General features: G+C 44.4%; 1 protein-coding gene across 4 annotated transcripts in view; it reads right to left on the reverse strand.

Annotated features, from left to right (window-relative positions):
• Positions 1 to 25,025, reverse strand: part of MAPK6 (mitogen-activated protein kinase 6) — a 92,732-nt gene that overhangs the window by 42,063 nt on the left and 25,644 nt on the right. The window contains exon 1 of one of the 4 annotated variants that reach the window (XM_039462910.2): positions 3,086 to 3,248. The exons of 1 other annotated variant lie outside the window; for it this stretch is intronic. The gene's annotated coding sequence lies outside the window, so the exon portion shown is untranslated. Of the gene's footprint in view, positions 1 to 2,449; positions 2,695 to 3,071; positions 3,249 to 25,025 lie in introns of those variants that run through there. 2 more of the 4 variants (XM_074394237.1, XM_003941617.4) reach the window with 2 other exon arrangements.

The raw sequence follows: 25,025 nt of genomic DNA on the forward strand, positions 1-25,025 counted from the left end.
CTTCAGGCTCCCAAAGTGCCAGAATTACAGGCATGAGCCACGGTACCCAGCCCCACTCAAACTGCCATTGTCAATCTTTTCCCCCTCTCAATCATATTTTAAGCCAACCTGCTAAACGTTGCCTGTTTTAAAACCAGTCAAAAGATTTATCTTATTACCAAGTTTCAACCTAAAGTTCTAATCTGGAACTGTACATTCAGCTTATCTTTAAAAAAAAAAAAAAAAAAAATGAAAAATAGAGCGCCGGGCGCAGTGGCTCAAGCCTGTAATCCCAGCACTTTGGGAGGCCGAGGCGGGTGGATCACAAGGTCGAGAGATCGAGACCAACCTGGTCAACATGGTGAAACCCTGTCTCTACTAAAAATACAAAAAATTAGCTGGGCATGGTGGCGCGTGCCTATAATCCCAGCTACTCAGGAGGCTGAGGCAGGAGAATTGCCTGAACCCAGGAGGCGGAGGTTGCGGTGAGCCAAGATCGCGCCATTGCACTCCAGCCTGGGTAACAAGAGCGAAACTCCGTCTCAAAAGGAAAAAAAAAAAAAAGAAAGAAAGAAAAATAGGGCCTAATGCCTATGTCAAGTTGTCTTTATTAAAACAGAAAACTCATATAAATCATAAGAAAGCACAATATATAATGTTTTAATAATTCTACAAGAGTGAAACTTTCCTAGAGTCATATCTGATTAAATATTAATCACTGATGGTATCTTTACAATACCTATTTAAACCAGTAATTTCTAGAGTTTATAAAGATAACTTACATAACCAATAAAAACATAAGGTCAATTTCTACCAACACCATAAAAGTACTAACTGACCTTTATAAATAACCTGTAACCAATCTCTCTCAGCAGTAGCCAAAAACCTGCTAGTATCAAACATTTAACGTCACCACCTGACCAGCAATTGGTTTTACCTTTCCTCTCAGCAAATGTTACACAATTCCACCTGTAGGGTATATGATATCCTTTTAAAAAGCATTTAAGAAGCCGTTACATTTTTAGAGAAACTGCTGTTACTCTTCAGAAAAAAAAGAGAGAATGTCAATGTGGACAGGAACATTTTAGCCTATCATTAAAAAAAAAAAAAAAAAAAAACAGTGTATTTAAAAAAAAAAAAAAAAAAAGCCACGTAGCAGTCCGTGGGCAGCATGAGTCATCATCCAACTCAAAACTTGAAGCAGCACTTGTAAGCTTCCTCCTACCCGACCCCATCCCCTTCACCAAAGTACCCTGAGTCAGCAAACCTTATTATTTTGTCAGTTATGATTCTCACGATGCTTTAAATGAATTTATGTAAAGGACTGCAACACTTTTAGTGCTAACATTTCCCTTTAGAATGCGTGCATTTTTTAATTGCAAAATTAACTGACTTCAAAACACTCTTTGGATTTTTTAATCACAGAAAGTAGCCAACGACTACTTTTAAACCACTTGCAAATAACTGAATTCCAAAATATCCTTATACACGGAGCTTTTTCTAAAACAATTCTCCATTTTCCCGTGTTTTCTTCTGAACAGTAATACCTAGATGATATAATATGTTCTGCTCAAATCTGGCATATTTTCTAGATAACTGCAATTACTGAATTCAAGATATTAATAAATAATTTTACAAGCTTAACAAGGCAATTCTTATTAAATGACGTAACATATAAGTGAAAAGACTACACTCCTTGGCATATAGCAAACACTTCATAAACATGTTTGAACTACTACTATCTAAAGACAAAGTTTCTTTCCACCCAATTCAAAATTATTTTTCCAACATTAAAATCTGACATTTTAATGAACAAATTCCTGATTTCAGGGCCAGGCTCTGATTGGACCCTACATTCTTCTGGTCAGATCATTCTTTCCATCTCGGTTTCCCAGCGTTAAAGAAAGAAGACATGCCCAGTCGGAACTGTAAGATACAGGCTAGAAGAATCAATATCAGAAAATTACTCTCAAGCTGCTTGCTCTTCATTATACGGCGCGTTAATTTTTCCCTTTGACAAATCATCTCTATGCGTTAAAAAAAAAAAAAAGGCATTACTGAGACTGCATCTTTAGCAATGAATATGAATTCTGATGTTAATACAGTAGGCTTCTAGTTCCAACTCACCAGTCCCTTTCACTGGATCTTTTCTAATGAATAAGCAAGAGAAAAAACAGTAAAGAAATCAAGAAGCTCCTCCTGTACAGAGCTCCCCGTAACACCTGAACCGGCTGGGTCCTACACTCGCCAAGAAACAAAAGGCTGCCAAAACACCTTTTACTTTTCAACACAACTCACAAGGCGGATTAAAATGCACAGCAAAATGACGAGGCCCTTGTTGGAGAACCGACAAAACAAAATTTCACTGAGGCACTTTTACAGACCCCCACTTAAGGTCCCGAAAGAAGCTAAGGAAAGAGTGTAGGGCCGGGGGAGGAAATTAGGAATTTCGTCTCGGAGTTCTCAGTACCTCATTCATGGCTAGACTCAAAACTTGGGCGGACTTCAGGGCTCTGAGACAAGCCGGATAAGCGTTGCGCGCTACGCCACTGGAGACTTTGCCCGGCCGGAGTCAGCTGAGGCCGAGTCACCGGGTGGGATGGGGGAGGAGACGTGGGAGCATTTCGAAAGGCAGCGTGCCAGGAAGGCGAGTCTCCGCGCCACCTCATGCTCTCCGGGCCGCCGCCCCTCGCTCACCCGCCCTCCAGTCAGGCGGGGTTTCGAACCCGCGGAGCCGGGAGCGGGGCGGCAGCCGGCACTCGTGGCCCGAGAGCGGGCGCGGCGAGGCACTGCCGGGCCCGGCGACTGGCGAGGGGCGTGCCGGGTGGGAGGGGCACGCCGGCCTCCTCGCCTGCTCCACGCGGGGACCCCGGCCCGCCGTCTGCCGGCCCGCGCGGGGACGCGCCGGCCAGGCCCGAGCGGGCGAGCCGGCGGGCGAGCAGGGGGCGGGCAGGAGACCGAACAAAAGCGCCTTTGTTGAGCGGCAGCCGCCGGAGGGTCACACACAATGGAGGAGGGAGCCGGCTCCGCCGCCGCCGGGCCCGCCGCGGCGCCCTCCCGAGCCGCCCAGCCGGCGCGCCCCGCACACGTACACACACACACTCACGGGACTTCTCCGACTCATCGAGAGAGTGCGGGGCCCGCGGACAGCCCCCAGTGTCGGCTCAGGTCTCCGGCTGTGCTGGCAGCAGCGGCGTCTCCGAGGCTCTCGCTTTGCCGCAGTCGCCGCCATGTAACCCCGACCCGCGAGAGAGGGCGAGGGAGAGGGGGCGGGGCCTCACTGAGGCACGCCCCCTCGCGTCACAGGCTCACTCCACGGGTTCTCCCGCCCCCGCCCTGCCCAGCGCGCCCGCACGCGCCGGAATTTCCAACGCCCGTGACTGGGCTGCGCGCGCCGCGGGGGCGGTGGGAGAGGCACGCGGCTTGTCCTGCGTCTCCCGGGGATTTTGCCTGCGGGTGGGCAGTGGGGGAGGACAGCGGGCCGTCTCAGCTCTACTACCTGTCCTGTCGCTAAAGGAACAAAGTGACCAAACCCAGTGCGAGCGTTTACTCAGCACTTCCTACGTGCAAGGCACTGACTGGGCAATCCGAGAGGAATAGGCCTCAGTCTCCAGGATGGCTGGACCTCAAGATGGGTTGGCTGGAAGGCGACAGTTCGAGCACAAGGCAGACGCGTTAGAGGCCACATATTAAGGTCATTCGTTCTGCCAGAGAGTATAGAGGAAGGCTTTTAGGAGAGGTCACCACGGGTGGCCTTTCGGCTGCATCCCGCAGGAGCCGGTATATCAGGAGGTGAGAGGGAGGCTGTTTCTGCCAAAGGAACAGTGTGAGGAAAGACTGGGAGTCCAGAATACCTAGCTTGTTGCAGGAACTGGGAGAAGCGAATTTGAATTTGGGAAGGGATGCACTGTGAAACGTAGAAAAGCGGATGAGTACCTTCTTGGTCCCATTTCTTGCCTAAAAGCAAACTTACATTACTTATCATGGAGTATTGAGTGCAAGGACCCTTTCCACTGTTTGTGAAATCTAAGTATTTATGAAATTAGAGACGCAGGACAGCATATTTTTTGAATGACTTCATCACCATCTCGATGAGAACCAGACGTACAACAGCCCCTTAGCCATTATTATGGGCATCTTCAAGAGTGAGGCAAAGACCACTTCAAAAAGATCACAGAGGGCCTGGCGCGGTGCCTCACGCCGGTAATCCTAATACTTTGGGAGGTCGAGGCGGGTGGATCACCTGAGGTCAAGAGTTCGCGACAAAAAAAAAAATCACCAAACAGTTCGGGACCAGTCCGGCCAACATGGTGAAACCCCGTCTCTACTAAAAATACGAAAATTAGCCGGGCGTGTTGCCGCGCGCTTGTAATCCCAGCTACTCCGGAGGCTGAGGCGAGAGAATCGCTTCAATCTCAAAAAAAAAAAAAAAAAAGTGCAGAGTAGCGAAGTGCTTGGGGTGAGCTTGAATGCTTTATATTTTTTAATATTTAAAACACCACCAGCTGAGTACCAGGTGTGAAGACGCGGTGACGAGTGGATAAAACCAAGAGAAAGGGGAGACTTGTTCCAACCGCAGAATTTCCAACTTCTGCAACGAGAAGTCTTACCTTCAGCCCCACTGCCCCTGCTCTAGGGTCTCCTTTGATTCTCAGGACATTTTTCCTCCCACTGTTTGAGAACTTGTTTACCTTCCTCTTTCATCAATGTTTGATCACCTGGAGAAGTTGGGCGAATAAATACCGAGGACTGTGCCTTCCCTCAAGGAATATAAATGTCACTGCTGACTTGCAGTAAATAATCTGTGGATCATGCAAAGCCAAGCTGATGGTTTACAACAGTCAGGGAGACCACTGAATTGACAGAATCTTTGTAGCATTTCGAAAGGGGAGATCAAGGATGGAATGATTATAAGATTTGGGGCATCTGATTTAAGACTGTTTTTTTCAGTGAGGGGTCCTGATTGGGACTGGGACAAATTCGTGACGGGGAGAGTTTTGAAACTAGCCTAAAGGGATAAATAGTTGTTAAACCCAGTAGAGGAGGGGACTATTTACGCTAATGAAGGCAAATTCTGTCAGTAACTTACTGAGATAAATGGGTCTCAATCCACTTACCCAGCACGTTGGGAGGTGGAGGCAGGCACATCACCTGAGGTCAGGAGTTTGAGACTAGCCTGGCCAACAGGGTAAAATCCTGTCTCTACTAAAAAATACAAAAAAAATTAGGCATAGTGGCGGGTGCCTGTAATCCCCCCTGCTCGGGAGTTTGAAGCAGGAGAATCACTTGAACCCAGGAGGTGGAGGCTGCAGTGAGCTAATATCACACCACTGCACTCCAGTCTGGGTGACAAAGCAAGACTCTGTCTCAAAAAAAAAAAAAAAAAAGAAAAAAGAAAAACAAGAAAGTTAAAATGCTATCAAAATATGACATCTCATTGCTACATCCTGATTTTTTTCTTTTTTTTGAGAGAGAGAATCTCACTTTGTTGCCCAGGCTGGAGTGCAGTGGTGCACTCCATGGCTCACTGTAGCCTCAATCACTCAGGCTCAAGCAATCCTCCTGCCTCAGGCTCCTGAGTATTTGGGACTACAGGCATGCACCACTACACCTGGCTTTTTTTTTTTTTTTTTTTTTTTTTTTAGAGATGAGGTCTCACTAAGTTGCCCAGGCTGGTCTCCAACTCCTAAACTCAAGTGATCCTCCTGCCTCAGGCCTCTCAAAGTGGTGGGATTACAGGGATGAGCCACTGCACCTGGCCTAAATCCTGATTTCAGGCATGAAAAAGAGGAAGTACTTCTTAAAATTGATAAAATACATAGTTTATATAAATGTGTCTATTGGGTCATAATGTAAAATGTATTTCTGTTTATTGCTCATTGTTGCCATGAGCTATGCTATTGCTAAAAGTTTGAAAGCCACTGCCATAGTGGAGGAATGGAGGAGAGAAATACATTGGGTCATAATGTAAAATGTATTTCTATTTATTGCTCATTGTTGCTATGAGCTATGCTATTGCTAAAAGTTTGAAAGCCACTGCCATAGTGGAGGAATACAGGAGAGAAATAAGTACAATGTGAGACAGCGGAGTGCTTCCTGAGCAGAGATGCAAATTACTTGCTCTTGTTGGACTATAATGAAAGAAACAATTGATAAGAGCTGGGGACATCAGGAAGATAGAGTATTTGAACTGAGCTTGATTCTATCCGGTAGTATCTAGAAAAAAAATCCCGGATGAAAGAACAGAAATATACAAAGACATGAGTATGCAGGGCACACTCTGGAAAATGGGAGAAGTCTGACAGGCCTGGGAAAATGAAGACAAGTTAGCACCAGATTGAGAAGGACTTGATTGGCCAGACATGGTGGCTCACACCTGTAATTCCAGCACTTTGAGAGGCCGAGGCAGGCACATCACGAGGTTAAGAGATCAAGACCACTCTGGCCAACATGGTGAAATTCCATCTCTACTAAAAATACAAAAATTAGCTGGGCATGGTGGCACACGCCTATAGTCGCAGCTACTTGGGAGGCTGAGGCAGGAGAATTGCTTGAACCAGGGAGTCAGAAGTTGCAGTGAGCGGAGATTGTGCCACGGCACATTCCAGCCTGGCAACAGAGCCAAACTTGGTCTCAAAAAAAAAAAAAAAAAAAGAAAAGAAAAAAGAAAAGGCCTTGATTATAAGGCCAAAACTTTGGGATTTTATGCTACAGAGAGTAGGAGAGGAATTTAGAGGATACAACTAGGATACAGCTAGTATTTTAGAATATAACACTGGCATTAATAAGAAGGGTAGATTGTTTGAGCCAAAGACTGGAGACCTGGAGCAGGTAGAAGAGTCCATTGTTTTTTCTACCCTGTATCCAATGTACTGTGTTCTGGTTACAATACTCCTGTGTCCTCTAAGGAGCCTCCCTTTTCTGTGTAAGTAAAAATTGTTTCTGTTGCAAGTGACGGAGAAGCCAAACAAAACTATCTCAGGAGAGAGACAGAATTTATTTAGATGGATATTGTACCTCTACCGGCAATGAAGGAGATGATAATACAGGAAAGATTCTTGGGTAAAGTGGACTTGGTGAAAGCGTAGGTGAGTCACAGATGTCTCTTAAGTCACCCAGTTGCTCCCACATTACCTCTTTAAGTTCCCTCTTTAGGCTTCTTGTTTTATCTTCTTCCAGTTAGGTTACCCTCTGAAGATAAACTGCCAAATACCTTGATTTTCAAAATGGAGGGAAAATAGCATTTAGCAATACAGACTACTATGTTTGATGGTAGTATCTGGAAAATGTCTGATATAAATCATTAAAGACAGTATGTTAGGGAAAATGTAGCAAGTCATCATGACTTCTCTTCAAGTAAGTCATTACTAAGAAATACCACTTCCTTTCTTGATAGGATTATTACATTATTTAACCAAGAGGTTGGTCATTTCAGGAAGGCAAGACACCTTTGTGGATAACATGGAGTGATGTGGGTTTAGATCATAGCAGAGAAAAGTTTATTCAGAGAGTGTAATTCATGTCATGACAAATAATCTTGAGAGTTCTCTAGGAAAAAAAACACAGATTTCCCCCCTTTCCCCTCTTTATTCAGTCTTGAGTAATATTTTTATCAGTGTTTTAAGATACTTATGAAGTTTAAGGGAGATATAAAACGGTATGAGAGATGACAGTATAATTACTCAAAATCATCTACATAAGTTGCAAAGAATCTGTTTAAAAAAATGACATTTGACTGTAATAAAGTACAATATCTTTCTTCAGAAAAATCATTTTAAAAGGGCCAGGATGTGGGAGACTTGGCTTAACCTGGTAATGTGACAATAAGGGATATTCATGCAGTGTGAGCAGATGCCAAAGTAACAAAATAGAACAAAATGTGTTAATAGGAAACAGTGTCCAAGTCCCAGGGGGTGCCACACTTACGCTATTCAGCTCAAGATTTCTGAACTTATGTGTTCAAATATAGACACCACTTTTACAAAAGCTACCACACATAGCAAATTAGAGTAATTCATTAGGAGACATTCAGGCAGGGTGTGGAAACCACGTTCTCTGAAGAAAAGATGCGAGAATTGGGTCTGATTAACCTGCAGCAGGGATTTGCTGAAGGGTTGTTGTATGCAGAGGAAGGAATGGTTGCTCTGGAGTTCAGATCTAAAACCACTGAGAGGGCTATTACCAAAGGAAGATTTTGGCCCCGCATAAGAAAGGACTGTTTTGGATACTGGAACTGAGCCACAGTGGACAGGACTTCCCTGCTGAAGTGAGTGCTGTATCACTGGAAGCATTCAATCAGAAAACAATGGCCACCTGTCAAGGAGGCTCTAAAAAGAACTGCAGAAGAGAAAAGGGGCTTATAGCCAGCTGATAACTTCCATGATCTCCAACTTGAAGCTTCTGCGTGTCTGTTTATACTCTTAATTGAAAATGACTGCTCTCCTAGACAAGGTTTATAGAAGAACACATTGTAATTTGATTTGTAAATAAACAAAACAGCCTTCCACTGAAGAAATTCATTGCCAAGTACAGTTCATCCTCACAGTGGATTCTCATTATTTGTGGTACTTACATTCTGTAAAGTCAATATAAACAGTAAATTAGTGAAAACTGAACCCTTGCTCCTAGGGGAAGTACAAGGTTAGGTTCCTGCAAACCTCTGGCACAACATTCTCATCAGCCAGTGAATATATAATCTTGTTTCATGTGTATTACTGTTTAAAGACACCTTTTTAAAATACTTATTGTTGATTAACACTGAACTCACTGCCAAAAGCACTGATTTTTTTCTGTTGCCCCCCCAAAAAAGATAAGCTTTATTTAGGCATGAGAATAAAGCTTATCTAACATGTATTTTCTCTGTAGGGCACCTCACAGCCTTCTGTGCATGGGAACTCTATACAGCACTTCAGCAATACATTTGGGGGCCACTTTAAATAGCTAAATCACCAACAAAAAGCAAAATATGTGATAGCTGGGCACAGTGGCATGTGCCTATAGTCCCAGCCTCTCAGGAGGCTGAGACAGGAGGGTCAGTGGAGCCCAGAAGTTTTGAGTCCAGCCTGGGCAACATAGACAAAAAAATCATCGCACCAAATAGACCAGGCGTCGCCAAACTATGGCCCTCGGGCCGCATGTGACCCCCTGAGGCCATTTATCTGGCCCCCCCGCCACACTTCAGGAGGTGGCACCTCTTTCATTGGTGGTCAGTGAGAGGAGCACAGTATGTGGCGGCTCTCCAACGGTCTGAGGGACAGTGAACTGGCCCCCTGTGTAAAAAGTTTGGGGACGCCCGAAATAGACCATGGAAAGGATGCTTATTTATAGTATGAGAGTTGAAACAAGAAGGCAGAATCTTATCTTGTTCGACCTTAGCTGGCAGTGTTCACATAGGGTGACTCAAATATTTCGTTACTGTGCATGTTCAAAAGTGACTGCAAAGGTGCTGTGACTGTTTATTTCAGGGTTATAAATAAGTTAGCTGCATTGGAACCAAATCATTAAAAAATAAATAAGTTTTAGTAATAGGCAAATCTGCAAACAGAATCTGTAAATAATGAGAACTGGCTATAGTTAAAGATTATGGGTTGGGCACGGTGGCTTACGCCTGTAATCCCAGTACTTTGGGAGGCTGAGGCGGGTGGATCACAAGGTCATGAGATCAAGACCATCCTGGCCAACATGGTGAAACGCGTCTCTGCTAAAATACAAAAAAATTAGCCAAGCGTGGTGGCATGAGCCTGTAGTCCCAGCTACTCAGGAGGCTGAGGCAGGAGAATTGCTTGCACCCAGGAGGTGGAGGTTGCAGTGAACCAAGATTGCGTCACTGTACTCCAGCCTGTTGACAAGAGTAAGACTCAGTCTCAAAACAAAACAGGAAAAGATTATAAAGAGAATATTTTCAATTAAAACCCATCAAAATTGTACACAAAGATTGATGAGAGGCAGATAACACGAATGCTTTTTGGAAATAGGAGACTACCTGCAAACAAAACTAGGATCCCATATTTAACTGGATGGGGCAACAGAGTTTATCCTCTGTGCCAGGCGCCGTGGCTCATGCTCCCAGCACTTTGGGAGGCCAAGGTGGGCGGATCACTTGCGGTAAGGAGTTCGAGACCAGCCTGGCCAACATGGTGAAATGCCATCTCTACCAAAAATACAAAAATTAGCTGGGCATGGTGACATGTGCCTGTAGTCCCAGCTACTCCAGAGGCTGAGACAGGAGAATCACTTGAACCCAGGAGATGGGTGCGGTGGCTCACACAGTAATCCCAGCACTTTGGGTGGCCGAGGTGAGTGGATTACCTGAGGTTAGGAGTTCGAGATCAGCCTGACCAACATGGTGAAACCCCGTCTCTATTAAAAATACAAAAATTAGCTGGGTGTGGTGGCACATGCCTCTAACTTCAGCTACTCGGGAGACTGAGGCAGGAGAATCACTTGAGCATGGAAGGCAGAGGTTGCAGTGAGCTGAGATCCTGCCATTGCACTCCAGCCTGGGCAACAAAAGCAAAACTCTGTCTCGAAAAGGAAAAAAAAAAGCTATCCTTCAGCAGGAGCATGGTAATAGCAATCATTTATCAAGTTCCTACCAAGTAGCCTGTTTCAACACTTTACAAACATGACATCATTTGCTCAGACTATGACAAATGGGAATTCAGAGAAAAGCTATAAAAAATTACTTAAGTATTTTAGACAAAACCTAGCTTTCCTTGTAATAAAATCAATTTCTGAGACAAAAACTATATATTTACTCTTTGAATAATGGTTATATAAACATTTAAATGCACTGGGAAATATCTGTTGGAATAATTTTATAAAACCAAATAAACAATCCAAAGGCCGGGCGCGGTGGCTCAAGCCTGTAATCCCAGCACTTTGGGAGGCCGAGGCGGGTGGATCACGAGGTCGAGAGATCGAGACCATCCTGGTCAACATGGTGAAACCCCGTCTCTACTAAAAATACAAAAAACTAGCTGGGCGTGGTGGCACGTGCCTGTAATCCCAGCTACTTAGGAGGCTGAGGCAGGAGAATTGCCTGAGCCCGGGAGGCAGAGGTTGCGGTGAGCCGAGATCGCGCCATTGCACTCCAGCCTGGGTAACAAGAGCGAAACTCCGTCTCAAAAAAAAAACAACAACAATCCAAAGATCTCCTCTAATTTATCTGCTTTGGAAGTCAGCATTTTCTGTCAGAAGGACAAATTTGTAGAAATGGTAGAATTAAACTAGTAATGCAAAGTTACGGCCTCTTCCAACACACACTTTTTAAGAGAAGCACAGAGAGAATAACAATTTCTGCTTTAGGGAAATTTAGTCCAAAGGTTTACTTATGTGTACTCTATCTTTCCTTCTATCTTGAGAGGCTCAATAGTTTGGGCACAGATACTCCTGATGTCTGGAGACAGTGTCCAGCTTGAACCTCTCGAGACCACAAAGCCTTCTATAACTAGTCTCGGTTTTTGAGAACAACCTGGGCCTCTGCCACATAACCAGGAAATAAAAGGAAAGAATAGGTATATGTTCCTCTGCCCATGCGCAAAGAGTGATAAATATCTTGAATAGTGGAGACAAAGCAGCTTTCACTACAAAAGGTCATGCCCCTTCCCTTTGCACTTCAGTAGTCAAGCTATCCTGTCCTTTGGGGAAGAAGGTAATCACTACCTCTAACTAAACCTGTACCCAACATTTGTTTTCACTGGTCATTCTGAGTGCTCCATTTATCGATTAGGATATAATACAGTAGGCTTAGTAGGTCTGCTTTCCACAATCCCGCCTCTCACCCTCCATTTGCCACTTGATGATTACTACCAGAAGATATCATCAACCTCAGAAACTGATAACCCCCTCTGGTATCTTTGTCTGCACTCATCATTGCCTCTAGCAGACCCCTAGGTGTGGTGTCCTGGAAGAAAAATGACCAGGGGCTCAAGAGGCCTAAGATTCATTTGCCCATCCTGGCCTCACTCTAAACCTATGAATGCCCATCCCAGATTGCCACGGTTCTCTCTCTTCCCTCCCACACCCAGGGCATTACACAGGACCCTGCGTACAAAAGGACCCCATACTTGGTTTAATGCTCTGCTGTTATCATTTTGACATTCCTGATGACTTTACCTTTAAACTTATGCTGTGTAGTGAAGTCAGATGTGGTGATGGAGCATGCAGGTGAACAAAGAAAACAGATGCTCTAAGTATGTTCAGTATTTCTTGCCACCCCATTCACATGTAGCAAGCGTTTTCCAGGCCTCATGTGCACAGGATTCTGTTGGGCCCATCATGCATCAGAATTCAGAAGATAAAGCAAGGAGGTATTATTAATACAAGGTAAGCATGTTTAGGCTGCAGCTGAGTAAGGGGAGGTCCTGATAGTTCTAAGAAGCCATGCTTTCCACTGGAACCATAACTTCAAACAGAAAGAAGGCAATGGCATTCTTTTTTTTTTTTTTTTTTTTTTTTTTTTGAGCCAGAGTTTCACTCGTCGCCCAGGCTGGAGTGCAATGGCACGATCTTGGCTCACTGCAACCTCCACCTCCCGGGTTCAAGGAATTCTCCTGCCTCAGCCTCATGAGTAGCTGGGATTACAGGCATGCGCTACCATCCCCGGCTAATTCTGTATTTTTTGTAGAGACGGGGTTTCTCCATGTTGGTCAGGCTGGTCTCAAACTCCCAACCTCAAGTGATCCACCCACCTCAGCCTCCCAACGTGCTGGGATTAGAAGCGTGAACCACCGCACCCGGCCAGGCAATGGCATTCTAAGACATAAAAGACCAAGGTACCCTATCATATCTTTTCTTACTTGTGTCACTTCCCTGTGTTAGCTGACTGCCTGTGCTGAGGACATTTCCTTTGCCTTATAGTATTTTCTTACTCCTCAGTAAGTCAAAGGTGGAGTGTTAGTACAATGTGTGTGCATCAAGAAGTAAAATAAGGGCTGGGCATGGTGGCTCATGCCTGTAATTTCAGTATTTTGGGAGGCCAAAGCAGGTAGATCACCTGAGTCAGCAGTTCAAGACTAGCTTACCCAACATGGTGAAACCCTGTCTGTAATAAAAATACAATAATTAGCCGGGTGTGGTGACAGCTGACTATAATTGGCAGGCTGAGGCAGGAGAATCACTTGAACCCGGGAGGTGGAGGTTGCAGTGAGCCAAGATCGCACCACTGCACTCCAGCCTGGGCAACAGAGTGAGACTCAGTCTCAAAAAAAAAAGTGAAAGAACAACTGAGGTAGTTTTGTGTAGTTTTTCTACAATTCTGGTAATAACAAACTATGTGTGTATGTAAAAGGTGACAGCTAAAAAAATAGAAATTATGTCATTTTGGTGAGTTCTCAAAGGAGTTAAATGTTCTTTTTTTGTTTTTTGAGATAGAGCTGTAGCTCTGTTGCCCAGGCTGGAATACACTGGTGCAAACACGGCTCACTACAGCATTGGCCTCCTGGGCTCAAGCAATCCTCCTGCCTCAGGAGTTAAATGATCTTATATTTGTATTTAAAACTAGGTTTGCACAGTCTAAAAATGAATTATAACATTCATTCTAATCATTTAAATTTTTCTTTTTTCTTACGTAGAATAACATTAGATCACAAATTTAAAACACCGTAACCAGTCAAGAGACAGCACAAGAATGGAAAAAAGTTTTATACTTCACTACCTTAGCAGCATTTTAATTTTCCTGCCTTTTGAACAAAGTGCCCAGAAATTATGTAGCCAGTCTTGCTAGAACTATCCACTTGCCCGGGAGCTATCTTCTGGACAGCCCTGAAGAAGGTGGGTCAGGGACAGACTCCCCACCTGCTCCCAATCCCCTCCCTGCCAGAGCTGGGGCCGGAAAAGTGAGACTATCTCTGCCCCTGGGGATAAGTGTCCAAGGCTGCCTCAAAACCCAGCTGCCCACACTCGGGAGCAGCACTTCCTGTAGTAAACATACAGGCTTCATTACACAGGGAGGTAGGAAGTGGGGGAGGAAGGAAGACCTTGTTCCTGCTGGGGCACATTTTCCCGTAGAAACAATGTTGTAGGTCACAGTTCTATAGTCTCACAGTCAAGCTGCATATGGGCTAAATGGCCTTCTAAGAGCTGACCTGAGAACAGAACCAGTATTTATAACATTGGTTCTCTGCGGAAAATGCATTTTCGGTTTCAAACAACCAAGTTAGAAATCAACTTTTGGAAACAGCTCAGTCACAACCAGGGACTGTCTGTACCTTCCTGGCCCAGAATTGCTGAGACCACAGCGAAGGATGGTATCTATTAGACCCAGGTAAACAAGTAAATGTTAATGACGCTATTAATAAGTTATAACTTCACTTTATGCTCTGACTGGTATGAAGGGTCCAGGCCTTCATACCAGCAGTCCTTTTGCTGCTTGAAGAACCTGACTGCAGGTTTACCAGGGTTTATTGGCCCCTGGCAGCCAACACATACCAGCCAACTTCAAGAGACTGCACCCTAAACCAGCTGCCAACCCATTAAGCATGTAAGAATAGCTGTGCTGACCTGGACTCATGATTCATCCTGGCTGGTATTCTCACACAATGACTGTGAACTTCTGTGTTTTAGTTATCGTGAACTCTCGTGTTGAGCACAGTGTCTGAATGTAGTTGTTTCTCAAAAAAATGTTTGTTGAAAACGAAAGGTGAATAGGGGTTTCCTTCAAATTTCCCCTTATTTAATTCTACTTTTAAACCCACTTTCTTCTTAGGAAATCTATTTGGTCATTTTAGTTACTTCTTTCTGTGACCTGGTACATCTATTAAATACTAAACTCTTTTTTAATGATTTCCAGGGAGAACTAAATGCATGATTTCAGGTATAACTTCATTACCATTTTATCAAATGTAAGAATGCTTTCAGTTCTGTTTTCCATCCTCTTTGTTCTTAGCAAAGAGGCCTAGCTTATTGTTATATGACTTTAACAAACAGTCAACAAAAGCTCATAGATCTCTTTCTTACAATAAAACATAGCTCCAAACGCATCTTCTTTTAAGTGACTTTAATAGTCCTAAATGCATTATTCTAATTCAGTACGGAATGAAACTCATTTGCCATATTTTTGTCCATTCACATAAGCTATGCGAAGCTTATCTTTTCAATACAAAGCCATCTACTTGGTGTTTACTACTCCGGAGAGCTTAAGGCCATTTCGGCCATGTGATGTTTCCTACATGAGCCCGCTTCCCCACAGATTATGACTGTTTTAAGTAAGACAAGTTCCCCAGCAGTAACCCTTGGGGGCTCCACTCTGAAACCAGAAGAGTCTCTCTGGTGTCTGGGCGCTAGCGGTAGTAAGCGGAACTAGGTGTTGGCCCAGTTCTGCCACTTCGTTGTTTGATTCCAGGCAAGTCATTTAATCTCAACTTTAAAATGGTATACATAGCACCTGCCTCCCCTCCCTCGCAGAGCAGGGTCTATCCAAAAAGTACATAAGCTAAAGCGTGTGGAAGCACTCTGAAAATGCTAACCTACTGTCTAAATAAAGGGTGCTGTTAGTAATTCCAGCCAGAACCTTGCCTGTTTAAACTATTGTTTATCTAAGTTATGCCAGATCTTTCTTCATTCATTCAATTCATTCAACAGATAAGTCTTTGAGTGCCTATTTTATCCTAGATAGAACTTGCTCCCCACCTTTTGCGTAACTTAGTTGGGTACTTTTGTTTGTTTTCTTCACTGTTTAATGTGTAAATTAGTAGAGATCTTTTTTAAAGTATAGCATTCACACACTTACTAATCCATCAAAGAAATGTCATCCATTTGGGAGGCCGAGGCGGGCAGATCACGAGATCAGGAGTTCAAGACCAGCCTGATCAACAGGGTGAAACCCCGTCTCCACTAAAAATACAAAAATTAGCAGGGCCTGGTAGCACGTGCCTGTAATCACAGCTACTAAGGAGGCTGAGGCAGGAGAATCTCTTCAACCCGGGAGGCAGAGGTTGCAGTGAGCCGAGATCCCACCACTGCACTCCAATCTGGGAGACAGAGAGAGACTCCATCTCAAAAAAATAAAAATAAAAAAAAAAAGGGGGAAAGAAATGTGGTCCAACAGTGAAACATGAGGCATGCTCAAGCGTGTTGCTGCAAAGGAAGAAAGTCAAACACAGTCTCTGCCTGCATCTCTCCACAGAAAGCAGGAGTGCCTTCCATGCTCAGCCTTGGAGGGACAGAAGGGAAAATCCAGAGTGAGGCTGCTATGGTTTGAACATGTTCCCCAAAAAGCGTACGTTGGAAACTTAATCCCCAATGCAGCAGTGTTGGGAGGTGGGGCCTAATGAGAGGCGATTAGGACATGGGGGCTCCACTCTCATGAATTAATTATTGCTGATTATAGTAAAGCTGGAAGCTTCAAATTCAATGTCTTGCCCTCTTGAGATTTCTCTTGCCCTTCCGCCTTCTGCCACAAGATGATGCAGCAAGGCCCTCATTAGACGCCGTCCCCTATTAGACTTCCCAGCCTCCACAACTGTGAGCCAAATAAATTTTTTTTCTTTTATAAATTATTCATTCTCAGGTATTCTGTTATAAAAAGCACAAAACAGACTATAAGACGGGGTATAGCTGAGGGGGCCAGTGAGAAAGGGAAACAGGGACAACTATATCACCCTTCAGATCCCAACACCCGCTATAATAATAAGTGGATTTACTTACATGAAAGCAGCTTAGAGCAATCTCCTTTAATTTAGCCTGTGGTCCATTCTAGCAAAGAAAAATTCCTTCCACTTTTAGAAGCTTCTGATTAAAGCTTATGGATACTGTTTCCAAAGGAAAAATAAAAGGCAAAGCATTCTTAGGGAAAAAGGGGAAAGACGTATTTGTAAAATGATTTAGCCGTACAGCAGGTTATGAAGGAGTGAAAAGGAAAAGATTAAAATGGTTCTTTCCCTCCTCCCTCTGTGACTCAGATTAATCCTAAAAATAATCTTCATCCCAGTATGAGAAGCTTAGGAAAGACTACATCTCCACGGACCAATTTTCATGATGGTCTTAGGGAGGAAGGAACAAATAGTGAAGAGGAACTACTAAAGGTAATGTAGAAGAGACTTCACCTACTCCGAAGAGGTGAGGTGAAATTAAAGGCCGGTGTAAGTGTGAGGCAATAGGATTTTGCATTCTTGCCCAATTCTGAAGGCTTGTAAATTATATTGCATCAGCAAAGATGAAGCTTCAATTTACTGTTTCACTCTTATCTTTCACGAGTAATTCTTCTGCCCATCCATATTTTACTCATTCAAATGAATTTTCATCTCTTCAACATCGTGTTTCTTTCTTTGTGTCACCAACAGGAGGCTCTTTTTCAGAAATTTTTTAAGTCACATTTAATTTATGTAAGTCTGTTCATTTGTTTTAAAAGCATTTTATTTTTAAAGTATTTCAAACTGACAGATAAGTTGCTCACATAGCATTGAGTTTTTACCTGAACAATCTGAGAGTAAATTGCTGACATGACACCTGTAGTGGATGTTGAGATGTTTTGACCAGATTCCCCTCCAAGGAAAGACTTGCTGCCCTGCTGTGGGGACTGTGCTCCGCACACAGCTGTCAGCTACCGTTTCTTTCCGGGTTTGCCTCATGTGCAGAGAGCTACCTTGCCCAAGAAGATGCCTTTTCCGGGTTGCCCAAATCTGATGACTGATCAAGGCAGAAATAGAAAGGTGGTATGGTTTGGCACTGTGTCCCCATCCAAATCTCATCTCAAACTATAATCCCCATAATCCCCGTGTGTTGAGGGAGAGACCTGGTGGGAGGTGACTGGATCACGGGGTGGGTTTCCTCCGTGCTGTTCTCATGACAGTGAATGAGTTCTCACCAGATCTGATGGTTTTACAAGTGTTTGATAGTTCCTCCTTCACCCATTCTCTTTGTCTCACCTGCTGCCATCTAAGATGTGCCTGCTTCTTCTTCCACCATGATTTTAAGTCTCCTGAGGCCTCCCCTGCCATGTGGAACTATGAGTCAATTAAATCTTTTTTTTTAAAAAAATAAAATAAATAAATTACGCAGTCTCAGGTATTTCTTTCTTTCTTTCTTTTTTTTTTTTTTTTTCCTGAGAGGGAGTCTCACTCCATCGCCAAGTCTGGAATGCAATGGCGTGATCTCAGCCCACTACAACCTCTGCCTCTCGGGTTCAAGCAACTCTCCTGTCTCAGCCTCCTGAGTAGCTGGGATTACAGGTGCATGCCACCACGCCTAATTTTTGTATTTTTAGTAGAGGCGGGGTTTCACCATATTGGTCAGACTGGTCTCGAACTCCTGACCGCATGATCTGTGCGCCTCAGCCTCCCAAAGTGCTAGGATTACAGGCATGAGCCACAATGCCCGGCCCTCGGGTATTTTTTTTTATAGCAGTGTGAAAACAAACTAATATAAAAGGCCTGGCTATTTTGTCCTGTGCAGAACAACTCTGATGAGCCGTTTCCACTGGAGAGATCCCTGTGTGGGGTTAACTGAGGCTATCAGCCTGCATCTCAGATTGACTTCACCCTCTGCCCAATCTTATTTCCTCTCCCTCCCATTCACAGATGTTGAGCCCAAGGGCCCTCCCTAATAAATATCCTGAACACTGAAGTCCATCTCAGGATCTGCTTCTTGGAAAACTCAAACTACCACAGTCAGAGCCAGGAGAGGTCTGAGAAAGCACAGATGGTGTTTTGGAACTGGGTCACTCATCCACCTAGCTGGGAGAGAGGACTCCATCACTGGTGATAGATGGAATACAGATAACCCCTGGCCCAAGGTGGTGGTCATATATTAAAACTTTCACCAGTGGTGAACCAGGATGGTATACCAATGAAAGAAAATATATTAGCTCAAGCAATATAGGGCAGAATTAGTAACTGTAAAAGCAATGGGATTGTAAGATTATTGCTTACTTCTGTTGAAGCTCTAGGAAAAGAAACCAAAAGGTAGAGAGAGTAACCAGCAGGCAACTGAAAGCCAAATGAAAGCTTTCGTCACTGGGTCTCTGGTAGCATGTAAAGAGACTTTCATGACCTACGGTGGGAAGGCAGACAGGACAAGGCCCAGATTAAATCATCAGTGTAGCCAAACTCTTTGGATTAAACTACCAACCCAATTAGGTCAGGGCTCTGGTTGGGAAAGAGTGAGACTCTGACCCAAGGTATGGGGACAGCTGGGTTGATGCACCCCAAAATCTTGAGTTCCCAGATTCCTCTTGACCCTCTGAACCAACAGAAGTGAGCCATTCTTTCCTATTAGGGGCTATATGTGACAGGGAGCGGTGGTTCACACCTGTAATCCCAACACTTTGGGAGGCTAAGGTGGGTGGATCATTTGAGGCCAGGAGTTTAAGACTAGCCTGGCCAACACAGTGAAACCCATCTCTGCTAAAAATACAAAGTTAGCCAGGTGTGGTAGCTTGTGCCTGTAGTCCCAGCTACTCAGAAGACTGAGGCAGGAGAATCGCTTGAACACAGGAGGCAGAGACTACAGTGAGCTGAGGTCACGCCACTGCACTCCAGACTAGGTAACAGAGCAAGACTACATCTCTAAATAAATAAATAAATAAATAAATAAATAGAACAGGCCGGGTGCGGTGGCTCAAGCCTGTAATCCCAGCACTTTGGGAGGCCGAGGTGGGTGGATCACAAGGTCAAGAGATCGAGACCGTCCTGGTCAACATGGTGAAACCCCGTCTCTACTAAAAATACAAAAAAAAAAATTAGCTGGGCATGGTAGCACATGCCTGTAATCCCAGCTACTCAGGAAGCTGAGGCAGGAGAATTGCCTGAACCCAGGAGGCGGAGGTTGCGGTGAGCCGAGATCGCGCCATTGCACTCCAGCCTGGGTAACAAGAGCGAAACTCCGCCTCAAAAAAATAAAAATAAAAATAAATAAATAAATAGAACAAAGTTATACTATAAACTATGGTAATCAAAAGTGAAGTACTAGCAAAAGGACATACCAGTGGACATACAGACCAATGTAATAGAATTGAGAGTCTAGAAATAAACATGTATATCTATAGGTGTCTTAATTTGCTTTTGTGCTATAACAAAACACCTGAGACTGGGTCATTTAAGAAGAAAAGAAACTTATTTCTTGCAGTTCTGGAGGCTGAGAAGTCCAAGATCAAGGTGCTGGTAGGTCTGGGTGTTTGGTGAGGGCTGCATCCTCTGGAGAGGAGAAATGCTATGTGTTCACATGGCAGAAAGTGGAAGGCAAGAGACTGAACACTGCATGAAACCTCTTTTATAAGGGCCTTAATCCCATTCACAAGAAAGGAGCCCTCATGGCCTCAATCACCTCTTACAGTCCCTACCTCTTAATGCTATCACATTGGCAACACCTGAATTTTGGAGGAGACACATTCAAGTCACAGCAATGGGCAATGGATTTTCAACAAGAGTGCCAAAACAGAGAGGGTGGGAGGGGGGTGACGGATAAAATATCACCCACTGGGGACAATGTATGCTACTAATGTGATGGGTACACCAAAAGCCCAAACTTCACTACTATACCAAAAATACATCCATATAACCACATAACCAAAAAACAGCTGTACCCCTAAAGCTGTTCATCCATATAACCAAAAAGCAGCTATACCCCTAAAGCTATTGAAAAGTTTTTAAAGTGCCAAAACATCATCTCAAAACAGTCAAAAAATTAAAAAAATTAAAAAAAAAAGAAAAAGAAAATAAGAAAAGATAAAGTGCCAAAATAATTATGTGAGAAAAGAATAGCTACATGCAATAAAATGATATTGGACCTGTATCTCATATAGTACACTGAAATTTGACACAAAACAGGTCAATGCAAGAGCTAATACTGCAAAACTCCTAGAAGAAAACTTAGATTAGGCAATGGGTTCTTAGATATGACACCAACAGCACAGGCAACCACAGAGAAACAGGTAACCTGGACTTCATATAAATGAAAAAAGTTTGCGCTTCAAAAGACCCCATCAAGAAAGTGAAAATGAGGCCACGTACAGTGGCACATGCCTGCAATCCCAATAATTTGGGAGGCCACAGCAGGAGGACAGCTTGAGCCCCAGAGTTTGAGACAACCCTGGGCAACACACGGAAACTAAAAAAAAAAAAAAAAAACTGGCCAGGCGTGGTGGCTCACCTGTAATTCCGGCACTTTGGGAGGCCAAAGTGGGTGGCTCACAAGGTCAAGAGTTCAAGACCAGACTGGCCAACATGGTGAAAACCTGTCTCTAGTAAAAAAACAAAAATTAGCCAGGTGTGGTGGCATGTGCCTGTAATCCCAGCTACTTGGAAGGCTGAGGCAAAGAATTGCTTAAACCGGGGAGACAGAGGTTGCAGTGACCCGAGACTGTGCCACTGCACTCCAGCCTGGGCAACAGAGCAAGACTACATCTCAAAAAAAAAAAAAAAAAAATAGCTAGCATGGGGGCACACCACTGTGGTCCCACTTACAGGAAAGATGAAAGCGGGAGGATCACTTGAGCTGGGAAGTCAGGGCTGCAGTGAGCCATGATTGCTGCATTGCACTCCACCTGGGGAACAGGGTGAGCCCCGCCCCCCCAACCCCATCTCAATAAATAAATATAGGTCAGGCACGGTGGCTCATGCCTGTAATCCCAGCACTCTGGGAGGCCGAGATGGGTGGATCATGAGGTCAAGAGATAAAGACCATCCTGGCCAACATGGTGAAACCTTGTCTCTACTAAAAATACAAAAATTAGTTGGGTGTAGTGATGCATGCCTGTAGTCCCAGCTACTCGAGAGGATGAGGCAGGAGAATCACTTGAACCCAGGAGGTGGAGGTTGCAGTGATTCGAGAAAGCGCCACTGCACTCCAGCCTGGCGACAGAAAGAGACTCCATCTCAAAAAAAAAAAAAAAAAAAAAAAAAAAAAGACAACCCAAAGCATGGGAGAAAACATTTGTAAATAATGTATCTGATAAGAGTCTACTAGCCAGCATATATTAAAAAAAACCTCTTCACTCAATAATAATAAAATAACTCATTTTTATACCAGGCAAAGGATTTGATAGACATTTCTCCAAAGAGGATATACAAAGGGAAAACAAGCACATGAAAACATGATCACCGTAACTGGTCATTAAGGAAATGCAAATCAAACCCACAATGAGATACCACTTTATACCCATTTGAATGGTTGCCAGGCTGGGGTGCAGTGGCGCAGTCACGGCTCACTGCAACCATGATTACAGACATGAGCCCCTACACCTGACTTGTTTTGTTTTGTTTTGTTTTGTTTTTTCATTGAGACAGAGTCTCACCCTATTGCCCAGGCTGGAATGTAGTGGTGTAATCTCAGCTCACTGCAAACTCTGCCTCCTCGTTCAAGAGATTCTCCTGCGTTGGCCTCCAAAGAAGCTGGGATTACAGGTGTGCACCACCAAGCCTGCTTGATTTTAAAATTTAAGATGGAGTCTCACTCTGTCACCCAGGCTGGAGTGCAGTAGCACAGCTGAACTCACTGCAGCCTCCATCTCCCAGGTTCGAGCAATTCTCCTGCCTCAGCCTCTGGCATAGCTGGGACTACAAGTGCACACCACTATGCCTGGCTAATATATTTTTTTTTTTGGTAGAGACAGGGTTTCACCATGTTGGCCAGGCTTGTCTCGAACAGCTGACCTCAAATAATACACCGCTTCAGCCTCCCAAAATGCTGGGATTACAGATGTGAGCCACCATGCCCAGCTCCTAATTTTTGTATTTTTAGTAGCCATGGGGTTTCACAATTTGTTGGCCAGGCTGGTCTCCAACTCCTGATCTCAAGCGATCTGCCCACCTCGGCCTCCAAAGTGAAGGGATTATAGGTGTGAGCCACCATGCCCAGCCTCCATTTTTAAAATTTTTGCTGGGAGGCTGAGGTAAGAGAATGGCTTGAACCTGGAAGGCAGAGGTTGCAGTGAGCAACATCTGACTGGGAGGACAAGACAGGTGTATCACTTGAGGTCAGGAATTTAAGACCAGCCTGGCCAACATGGTGAAACCCTGTCTCTACTAAAAATACACACACACACACACACACACACACACACACACACAATTAGCCAGGTGTGGTGGCACATGCCTGTAATTCCAGCTACTCGGGAGGCTGAGGTAGGAGAATGGCATGAACCTGGCGGGAGAGGTTGCAGTGAGCCGAGACTGTGCCACTGCACTCTAGCCTGGGTGATAGAGCAAGACTCTGTCTCAAAAAAAAAAAAAAAAACCAAACAAACAAAAAACAAAACAAAATAATATATTGGCAAAAAAGCAACAGAATTACTAAGTTGATAGAGGCTCCCTTTTCAGGCCAGACTGAGGTAGGAGATACCGTAATAAAACTAGGTCTAGGCCAGGCGTGGTGGCTCACGCCTATAATCCTAGGCAAGATCCTTGTGATCTCAGCACTTTAGGAGGCCAAGGCAGGTGGATCACCTGAGATCAGGAGTTCGAGAGTAGCCTGACAAACAAGGTGAAACCCTGTCTCTACTAAAAATACAAAAATTAGCTGGGCATGGTAGCGGGTGCTAATAATCCCAGCTACTTGGGAGGCTGAGGCAGGAGAATTGCTGGAAACTGGGAGGCGAAGTTGCAGTGAACCAAGATGGCACCATTGCACTTCAGCCTGGGCAACAAGAGTAAAACTCTGTCTCAGTCAGTCAATCAATCAATCAAACAAACAATGTGTGGTGGCTCATGCCTGTAAACCCAACACTTTGAGAAACTGAGGTGGGAGAATCTTTTGAGGGCAGGAGTTTGAGACTGGCCGGGGCAACAGAGACTCCTGTCACTACAAAAAAAAAAAAAAGTTAACTGGGTGTGGTGGTGCACGCCTGTAAACCTAGCAGCAAGGTCAAAGTGGCACCCAGGGGCACCTGACCTGCAGAGGGTGATGGAAATGGTTAATAAAACTTCGTGTCTCTTGCTGAAAAATAGATGGGCAGATATCAAGGGTGCTACTCAATCTGTACTCACAAAAGAAAAGAAGGATAGAGGGAATGAAACTATTTGCAAGCAATATTTTTGTATACTATTGAAATTAAGTTGGTATTAATCTGAACTAGATTGTTATAAATTAAGATGTTAATTGTAGGCCAGGTGCTGTAGGCTCATGCTTGTAATCCCAGCACTTTGGGAGGCTGAGGTGGGTGGATCGCCTGAGGTCAGGAGTTTGAGACCAGCCTGGCCAACATGGTGAACCCCCCCATCTATACTAAAAATACAAAAAAATTCAGCCAGGAGCAGTGAAAAATTGTATTTCTTTGTATTATTAGTAGAGACGGGGTTTCACCATGTTAGCCAGGCTGGTGGCAGGTGTGGTGGCCAGTGCCTGCAATCCCAGCTACTCAGGAGGCTGAGGCACAAGAATCATGTGAACTCGGGAGGTGGAGGTTGCAGTGAGTTGAGATCAAGCCACCACTAAAGAAAATAACTTTAGGGCTGGGCATGGTGGCTTATGCCTGTAATCCCAGCACTTTGGGAGGCCAAGGCGGGTGGATCACGAGGTCAAGAGATCGAGACCATCCTGGTCAACATGGTGAAACCCTGTCTCTACTAAAAATACAAAAAATTAGCTGGACATGGTGCCTGCCTGTAATCCCAGCTACTCAGGAGGCTGAGGCAGGAGAATTGCCTGAACCCAGGAGGCGGAGGTTGCGGTGAGCCGAGATCGCGCCATTGCACACCAGCCTGGGTAACAAGAGCGAAACTCTGTCTCAAAAAAAAGAAAATAACTTTAAAGACCGGGGACAATGGCTCACGCTTATAATCCCAGCACTTTGGGAGGCCGAAGTTGGTGTTTGAGACCAGCCTCAGCAACATGGTGAAACCACATCTCTACTAGAAATATAAAAAATTAGCCTGGTGCGGTGGCAGGTGTGTTAATACTAGCTACTTGAGAGGCTGAGATAGGAGAATTGCTTGAACTCAGGAAGTGGAGGTTGCAATGAGCCAAGATCATGCCATTGCACTCCAGCCTGGGCAACAAGACTGAATCCATCTCAAAAAAAGAAAAGAAAAGAAAGAAAAAAAGGGGAAAAAAAGGAAATAACTAAAAATTTGCCTGAGTCAGGCACAGTGGCTTACACCTGTAATCCCAGC

This window comes from Saimiri boliviensis, chromosome 2, assembly GCF_048565385.1.
Source record: "Saimiri boliviensis isolate mSaiBol1 chromosome 2, mSaiBol1.pri, whole genome shotgun sequence".
Taxonomy (NCBI): Eukaryota; Metazoa; Chordata; class Mammalia; order Primates; family Cebidae; genus Saimiri; species Saimiri boliviensis.